Source organism: Capsicum annuum, chromosome 2, assembly GCF_002878395.1.
Source record: "Capsicum annuum cultivar UCD-10X-F1 chromosome 2, UCD10Xv1.1, whole genome shotgun sequence".
Lineage (NCBI taxonomy): Eukaryota > Viridiplantae > Streptophyta > Magnoliopsida > Solanales > Solanaceae > Capsicum > Capsicum annuum.
In genome coordinates this window covers 71,644,988-71,653,482 of record NC_061112.1, presented here as the reverse complement: position 1 = coordinate 71,653,482, position 8,495 = coordinate 71,644,988, and the positions used below count along the sequence as shown (strand labels likewise).

At 31.6% G+C, this 8,495-nt stretch overlaps 1 long non-coding RNA gene across 1 annotated transcript; it reads left to right on the top strand.

Annotated features, from left to right (window-relative positions):
• Positions 1–3,976: 3,976 nt before the first annotated feature.
• Positions 3,977–5,298, top strand: LOC107860913. The gene is made up of 2 exons (XR_001671659.2): positions 3,977–4,631; positions 4,919–5,298. It is a non-coding gene; the product is annotated as an uncharacterized LOC107860913 (long non-coding RNA).
• The last annotated feature ends 3,197 nt before the right edge of the window (positions 5,299–8,495 follow it).

The window sequence follows — 8,495 nt, the reverse complement described above, 5'->3', positions numbered from 1 at the left end:
AGATACCAGAATATGAACTTAAAGAAGACATTTGAAAAATCATTTACACCAAAAATACAAAAAGACCTTTTGAACATACCCCCACAAATTACCATATATCAAGATAGTCTGAACCAAGATAAAAAAGTTTATAACTATACAGCCCAAAAATACATAGAAAATATCTACCGATTACAAACTTTTCTAAACCTTAACCCTAGAGCTACAGATATCAAAGAACCCACACAAACTATATAACTCAAACATTACAAGGTCACAACAAGCTAATTGCATTATCCAAAACCAACCCAAGCTTAATAAAAACTTATTTTGATTATGGATTATTAAATACCATATACACCCAAGATGGAAAAGAACTATCAGCTATGGAAGAATTACAAAAAATATTCAACACCTATAAAAGAGTAACCAAAGGAAATCTATTTTATATAAAGTGTTATACTGCACCAGTAGAGATATTATACGACGAGATAAAACCAGTTATACAAGTTGTAAAAATAGGATTAACCAGAGATATGATTATACCAGAAGATATTATGCAGTAGCCAGAGATACCCAGAATCGAGATACCTAATTTTTATGCAAATAAACGACTTATTGGACTAGCTACAATTATTCAAGAACTAGCAAACAATTATACCAATGGAAACCGAATATGGAGCTATTATTCAAGAGACCATCAGATGATTTATTCAAATTCAAAAGAACTACGACAAGCAGATATGGAAGATGTTAGACAATGGATAATGACATTACTTAACCCAGAAAAACAATCTACTGCAGGGGTAATTAAGAGGGGATTTATTTCAGATGGATTATTGACAAGATATTGCAAGATAATTGGACACAAATATCCAGACCATCAATATTCAAGATGTAATGGAGAAGATAATATTGTCCCAGATGTACAGTTAGAATAAAGATAAGCATGCCAGCTGGAAAGAAGATAAAAAAAAACAGCAAATACGATAGAGACAGCAAACGAAGAAAAATCAACTACGGATAAAGAAAAGAAGACAAAAGTTATCAAAGTTATAAAAGATATGAAAAGGACATATGACTTATAGTTTTCAACATGTGAATTATTATAGCTTTTGATTTCTTTTACGTAAAAGACATTGTATAGTTAGTCTTTACTAGGTTAGGTAGGTACCATTATTAGCCTACTCTAGACTTTTTGACTTTTTTAAGTTTGTAAGACTTTGTGTAAAAGATTAGTCTTTTCTAGGAATAGTATGTAGATACGTGTAAAGTTTTTAGGAACGTGTAAAACATTAGTATGAAAAACTATGTAAATCATCCATTATAAATGAAGGCATCGAAGACAGAAAGAGGCAAGCTTTCATACGTTGAAGCAAAAAACTCTTTCTTGTTTACAACAAATAATTTGATTATTTAAAAAATAGGTATATTTCAATGAAAAAATCTATGGAGGAACAAAGCTTAGAATTATCAAAACTACCAGAACATGTATATTCATTTACTATTATGAATAGCTAAATTCATAAATTCCTAACAATCATAATATGATAAAATAAGTTCATGTTAGTTGCTTTATAGTAGAATTGTTTGAAAAATAGCATGTTAATAAGTTTATTAGCAAAGTGGAAAAGGAGAAAAATCCCTAAGAACTATGCCATCCTAAAGGTGAAATCGGTGAGGCAAGAAAGTCGTGATAGGGGAGTAACCAGAGTAGAGGCGTTGTTTAAGGGAAAAATGTCCAGATTACCATGCTAATAGTGACCGAAGAATAAGTTATTTAAGAATAATCTAGTATATAGCAATCTAAAGTGATCATATTTTGTTATGTGCATGATTGAAGGGAATATTTTGAAAAAGCATCATATGAAAAATGAATACTAATTTATCTGACAAAATGGTAGATAAATTTAAAATACTCATTTTATATGTATTTAAGGATATAGAAATAGTAGATATAAGAAAAATCATATTGAAAAAAATATTTGATAGATATTTTATGACTAAAATTAATTATATACCACACCTACCGAACTACTCGTATAAATACTTACATACCAAACTCACACACTAACTATGATAAATTATGTGTATTTAGAATTTTGAAAAATAGATATAAAATATATACAATTTCTTAGTGAAAATATAGAAGAATTAATGAGATTAAAACAAACAACTAAAAAATATTATAATAAAGTATTTAACCAATTTTAAATGATAGATAATCTTAAAATATTAATCTTATATATACTTAGAGATATAGAAATTATATATATTAAGAGAATAATATTAGAAAAAGTATTAGACTGTGAAATTGAAACTATAAATTGGATAGAACAGTTATACCTGGATAATTATCCAGATGGATATTATTCAGATTAAGAAATGTTAGCATATATTAGAAAAACTAGAGAAAATTAAGATAATCTAAATGAAGAAATTAATTATAGAAACCGAATTAGAAAAATAATGGAGAATTTAAAAGAAAAAATAATATGGATAGAAGAAACCCTAGAAAATTTAGGAAAAAGTACATGTGATAGTTTATATAATTTAAAAACTCGCTACGAGAAGAACAACACAAGATAATAAATAGCATTGAAAATCTAGAATTAGATATACATTACAGTACAATTAGGATAAATTATTACACAGAAATTTGTAAATCTACAATTACTACAGGATAAAATGATAGACTATGAATATTTAAAATATTGGAGAAAAATATGGAAGAAATAATATTATTAGAAAAACTTATGAAAGACAATCTAATTGGATAGTTTGAAACAAAAGATATAGAATATTTAGAATACCTTAAAAATAATATAAAAGAATTACAAAAACTAAGAGAAAAAAATAAAAAAATACTATAGTAAAACATTTAACCAATTATCATATAATCACCCCCAAGATATGAATCTCGATAAAACTAACATAAATAAACTCAAAATAAAAATAAAAATAAAAATAAAAATAAAAATATTTAGAGAAGTTAAGAAATATCCACGAACAAATAAAAATAGATTCATTATATTTATAATAGATCTATTTTACCACATAAGTTATCGGGCACCCCTACAATTGGTATCTCCCTTGTTCTAGCCCAGGTAGCACAGTAATTTTCCCCTCGAACAAGTTTCCCTCCCCACTTCTACGTGCAATTGGCTTTCCCCAACCAACATCATATTTATAAACATTTAATCTTGGAGAGTTGTGCAACATAAGATAATTGCTTGGTAAATCACCCAATTTTGTTACCTCAGGGTCCTTCATCCAATTCTCGAGTTAATAGCTTAAATGGTCACTCAACTTTAAATTTTTATCCTGAAAAATTACCTAACTTTGAACTTTACTCAAAAAATCACTCAACTTTAGATGTTTTACTCAGAAAGTCACTCAATCTATTTTATTATTTTTAAAATTAATTTTTTCTTACATAAATTTTTTTTAATAACAAAATTCTGAAAAAATACAAAATATACATTTAATGACCCTTTTACACTTTTTTTCATTCCCCTTTCTTTCATCTTATACCTACATTTAAATGTTTGAGAGTCTATAATCTCAATAATTATGGCTATCTTTTACTTTCAGAACATTGCATCAGCTAGCCAACAAAGAACGGTGCCAATGTCATGGCTGTAGACACGTAATTTCGTCCCTTCACAACTTAATTTTATCATTTATCCCATCTTACCACGTATTCTATCCGCGTGATAATTATTTTACAAGAAAAATAAATAAATAACCACCTCATCATCTTATTTATTTATTTATTTATTTATTTTATCTTTATTCAAATAACAAATTCTAACAAATTTTATTGTGTTTTAAATATTCCAACAATCTCTCCAATTAAAAGAGGACACTCACACCTCACCAACCCTACTCCTACCCCCTCACCCGTTCACGTGTCCCTCCTACACTCACCTTTCTCACATTCTTTTGAACTAATTCACAAAAGACCAAAAAGGAAATATTATACCAATACAAAAAAAAAAGAACTTTCCAGGGGATTTTTCTATACACCACAAATGCAACAAAAGGAAGGGGTCCCACGTGTTTTTTTTCCTTTTTTTCCAATTGATAAAGAGATAACATTGAAAGGGGAGGCCCACACACAATACCTCACACCAGAACACATGTCATTTATATATACACATTCTCTTCCATATAGGCTCCATCATCAATATACTCAAAAAGCAGACACAAAAGCTTTCTTCTTCATTGGAAAATAGATAAAAGAAAAACCCCCACGCCATTGATAGATGCTGGCCATTTTTTGGCTTCTTCTCCGTAATACCCATCACAAAAAGAAACACTCATATCGTCACACACAGAATATATAAAAGGAGCACAATTTTCACGGGTGGGTCACGGTTTCATCGACGTTCAGCTAGAGATAAGCTTTTCCGACGATCGGAGCTCTGGTTATCAGAAGTGGCGACCTTGCTCTAATTCCGTCACTACCCATTTAAGCTTAAGTTAAAATCTGCGATTTAAGTTCGGGTTCAGGTTTTCGATCAGATTTTAGATCTATTCGAGGTTGAATTCAACTGGAATTGGGAGGTTCGATGTTCTGAGATCGGTTCGAGGCATTCCGGTTAGAGCTCTAATCAAAATACTTCAACAGATTGAAATAAAAAATTGAGGTGCAATTCTCTCATCTCTCTTTTAATTTCTATGTGATTTTGAATGTAATTCGGTGTCATTGTTCTCGTGGTTGGATGATTTTGTGGATGTTTGATGTTGTTTGCTTTTGAATAGTCGATTTTGTCAGTATGAATGCGATGAAAATATGAGTTTGGGATTGTTGGAATGGTGATTCGTGAATTGTGGAAGTTTTAGTGTTAAAAAGTAATTTGGGGGTGGAATTGAGAAATTGATAAAAATGGTGACTTTAGATTTCTTTTGGTTTATTGTTGTTTTGTTTAAACAGGAATGAATGTCGTTGAACGTGATAGAATTACGATATGTTGAAATTGATTGGCAAACATAGGTCAGGTAGGCGAATTTAGGGACTGTGGATTGATGGGATATTTGAACTGTGTGATTGAATAGTTTTTGGCTTTATCGCTTTGGGGTCACTTGTATCATTTGGCCGGGGAATGCCCCGAAGTACTTGTATTATTTTATTCGGGAAATATCTCGAAATATTTTGTACTCGAAGGACGTTCGTGATGAAGGCCCAAGGCATTGGGTGAGACATTGGAGCTTAGTCTAGGATTAGTTTAGAATAAAATTTATATTTTTTGTATTTTTCTATTTTTGGAACTGTATAACTCAAATTGGACACTATTTTTGATTCGTTTTGTTTTGTTTGTTGGTTTGATTATTTTACGTATTTTTTTGTGGGGTTTATACATTTGTACTATCAAATTAGCTGATACACTTCATCAAGCGATCATGGTCGAACCACAGGATCGAGGGGTGCCTAACATTTTTCCTGCGGTCAATAGAATTTCGTAGTCGGAATCTCTGTTCGCGGATCAGTTATAGAGTCAAAATCGTTTTGAAAAGGATTTTCAAAGGTGACTTGGCACACCGAATTATGGCAAGTGGCAACTCTGAGTTTTGAATATAAAAAGCCATTTTTGAAACAAATATCTATTTTGTCACTTAATAATAAAAATTCTTTCGAACTTAAAATTTAAATCTTTTTGGAGTTAAAAAAGGGGTGTGACAGTTCTGGCGATTCTGTTGGGGATTATTTTCAGAATTTGAGCTTATTTTTTGGAGTCGTATCGGCTTTGTTTGGCATTATGAGTGTATAAACATTGTTTGTGATTATTATTTATATTATTGTTGTTGTTTGTCTACGTGCTCTTTGTTTACAGTTTTTCTTTATGTGTTACCGCTTCATATCTAGCATCATGTGCATAACCTGAGTCTGCAACAAGTTCGTAGTACACGTTGTGTACACGATCTATAGTTGAGTCACCCTTATTTTAGGAGGGGGAGTCGTCGGCTGGTATGGAGTAGGTTGAAAGCAAAGCAGCCACTATTGACCATACGCTTCCTTGAACAACCTTGTTAGTGAACCACAGCGTAGGTCAGCCTTTAGATCATGCTTATGTGCATCATATCGAGACCTAGCGGGGCCCACTTGATCCTTTGTAAGAGACTCACCTCTAAAGCATCCTTACGTGCTAAATGTTGCATCTTTGAGGGTAATGTGGTCATGTGACGGACTGATTTGGAAAAAATATGTGGTAGAAGTGAAGTGTGTGGGCAATGAAAAATTGAAAAAAAAAGAAAAGAAAAGTGAGTCGAAGAGGAAAAATAAGAGTTTCGTAGTTTTTAGAGTTCTTTATGGCTTTTATTTTTCACAATCCAAAAATTCAAAAAGATTTTTTACCTTTCATACTCATTGTCTCAAAAACATTAAAAAGATTTTCCTTCTGTCACTATGCATTCATGATTCGAAAATTTTAAAAAGATTTTTTTTTTAATTGAAGATTTTTATAAAAAAATATAAAAAAGATGGTAAAAGTTTTGTACATTTCATAAAAATGAAAATACCAAAAAGATTTTAATTTCAGTTATTGGTGTCATTTTTATGTGAAGTGTCTATTAAAAACCTCAAAAGATTTTATTTTCATCATCTGTCTATAATCCCATCTCTAAGGTCAAGTCTTAGTTCGTTTTAATCCTTAATTGTCAATCTGGACGAACTACGCACCCATGATTCTCCTCTTTTGGGAGTGAGATACGTAGGTAGCCTATTGTTGGTTCGGAAATCTTATTTGAAAAATTAAAAAAGATTTTCTTCATTCTTTATTAGAGCAGGTGTCATATACTTCTTTAAAAGAAAACTACAAAAGAATTTTCCTTTAATAATTTTAAGTTTCATTTTCATATGAAATTCAAATTTGAAAATCCCAAAAGACTTTTCTTTGATAATCATAGGTTTCATTTTGTATATAGATCTGAAAAATTCAAAAAGATTTTCTTCACTCTTCATTTATAGTAGGTGTTTATATGCATAAAGAAAACCACAAAAAAGATTTTTTTTCTTTAGTAGTTTCAAGTTTTATTTTTATATGAAATTTAAAATTGAAAATCCAAAAAGATTTTTCTTTGGTAGTCATATGTTTCATTTTTTATATAGAGATTTAAACTTGAAAAATGCAAAAAATATTTTTTTTGTCAATTCTTTTGACAAATTGTTATTTTATTTTCTTTTTAAAGTTTCGAGAAAAAGATAAAAAAATAAAGAGTTTAATGGCCATTTTGGCAAGATTTCACGAACTACGCACACCTAATTCTCCTTTCTCAGGAGTGAGATATGTAGGCTCCCTTCTTGGGTTCGGTGATCTTTTCAAAAAAAAAAGAAGGAAAAAGAGGTTTTGAAAAAGTGTTGAACTCTAACACATTTGTTGTTTTTTGTTGAGTCAGTTTAAGATGGTTTGTGGCATTCTGGTTGGTCCTTCACATCACACCAAATCCAAATGGTTAGTTGTGTCCAACAAAGATATAGAGAGTGACATCATGGATCAAACAAAGAATCAGGAAAATGAGAGTTTGAAGTAAGAGATTAGGAGGCTAAGACAACAAATGACAAAAATGCATCAAGCTTGGGCCAGTGGGTTGTCTCCTCCTCCATTTCCCTTTATTGATCCTATAAATACCTCAAGTTTTCCACCAAAATCTCAAAGTCAGTTTTCTACTGTTGTTGATGCACTGCAACATGACTCAGAATTCATTCCAAACCAAAAACATCTCAATACTTCCACCACTTTTCCTCTAGCTCCTCAGCATAAGCCTGCTACATTCACAACACCACATGTCGTCTATGATCTTGTTGCTCAATCCTCTACTGGGACTTCTACACTGGCTTGCCCAACGGTTGTGCGTCCCCATGCTGTTAGTGAATCTATATTTAATACTCTTGGTGATCATTGTTATATTTCTAATCCTGCTTTTAAGTTAACTGGACCACCAAAATTTCTTAACAAGAAGTCCAGTGTGCCAGAAGAGTCTAAGAAAATGGTTGGAAAAATGAATAGTGCAGAAAATGCTATGAAAAAGTCTCTAGGACCTGCGGGTAAAGAAGATATTTCATGCAAAGACTGGGGCATGCCTTTAAGTGCCAACCTTCCTCCAATCTTTGAGATATAGAAATTTGAGGAGCAAGATAGGCATGAGGAATCCGTGAAATATTTGGGATAATATTGCAATCAACTAAGGGAACCTGAAGGGAAGAAGAATGAGAAAGATGACATTGCTATTGTAGAACGGGCACATCTAAGAAGACGACGTCGTCGTTGCTGTCAGTCTCAAGCCCAAGTTCATACCCAAGCTCTCCATAATCACTCCCAAAATTCATTATACTCTGTTTCCCTACCTCCATATCTAGTATATTACGTACAACCATACGTTTAACTCCCTCCTTACCCATAATGGTGCATACCAACTCTTTAAAGCCATCCTCCAATTCCACAAACATACCAAAGCCCTTCTAGGCCCAATGTTCAATCCAAGTTAAACAATGAAATGATGCAGAAATTGAGGGA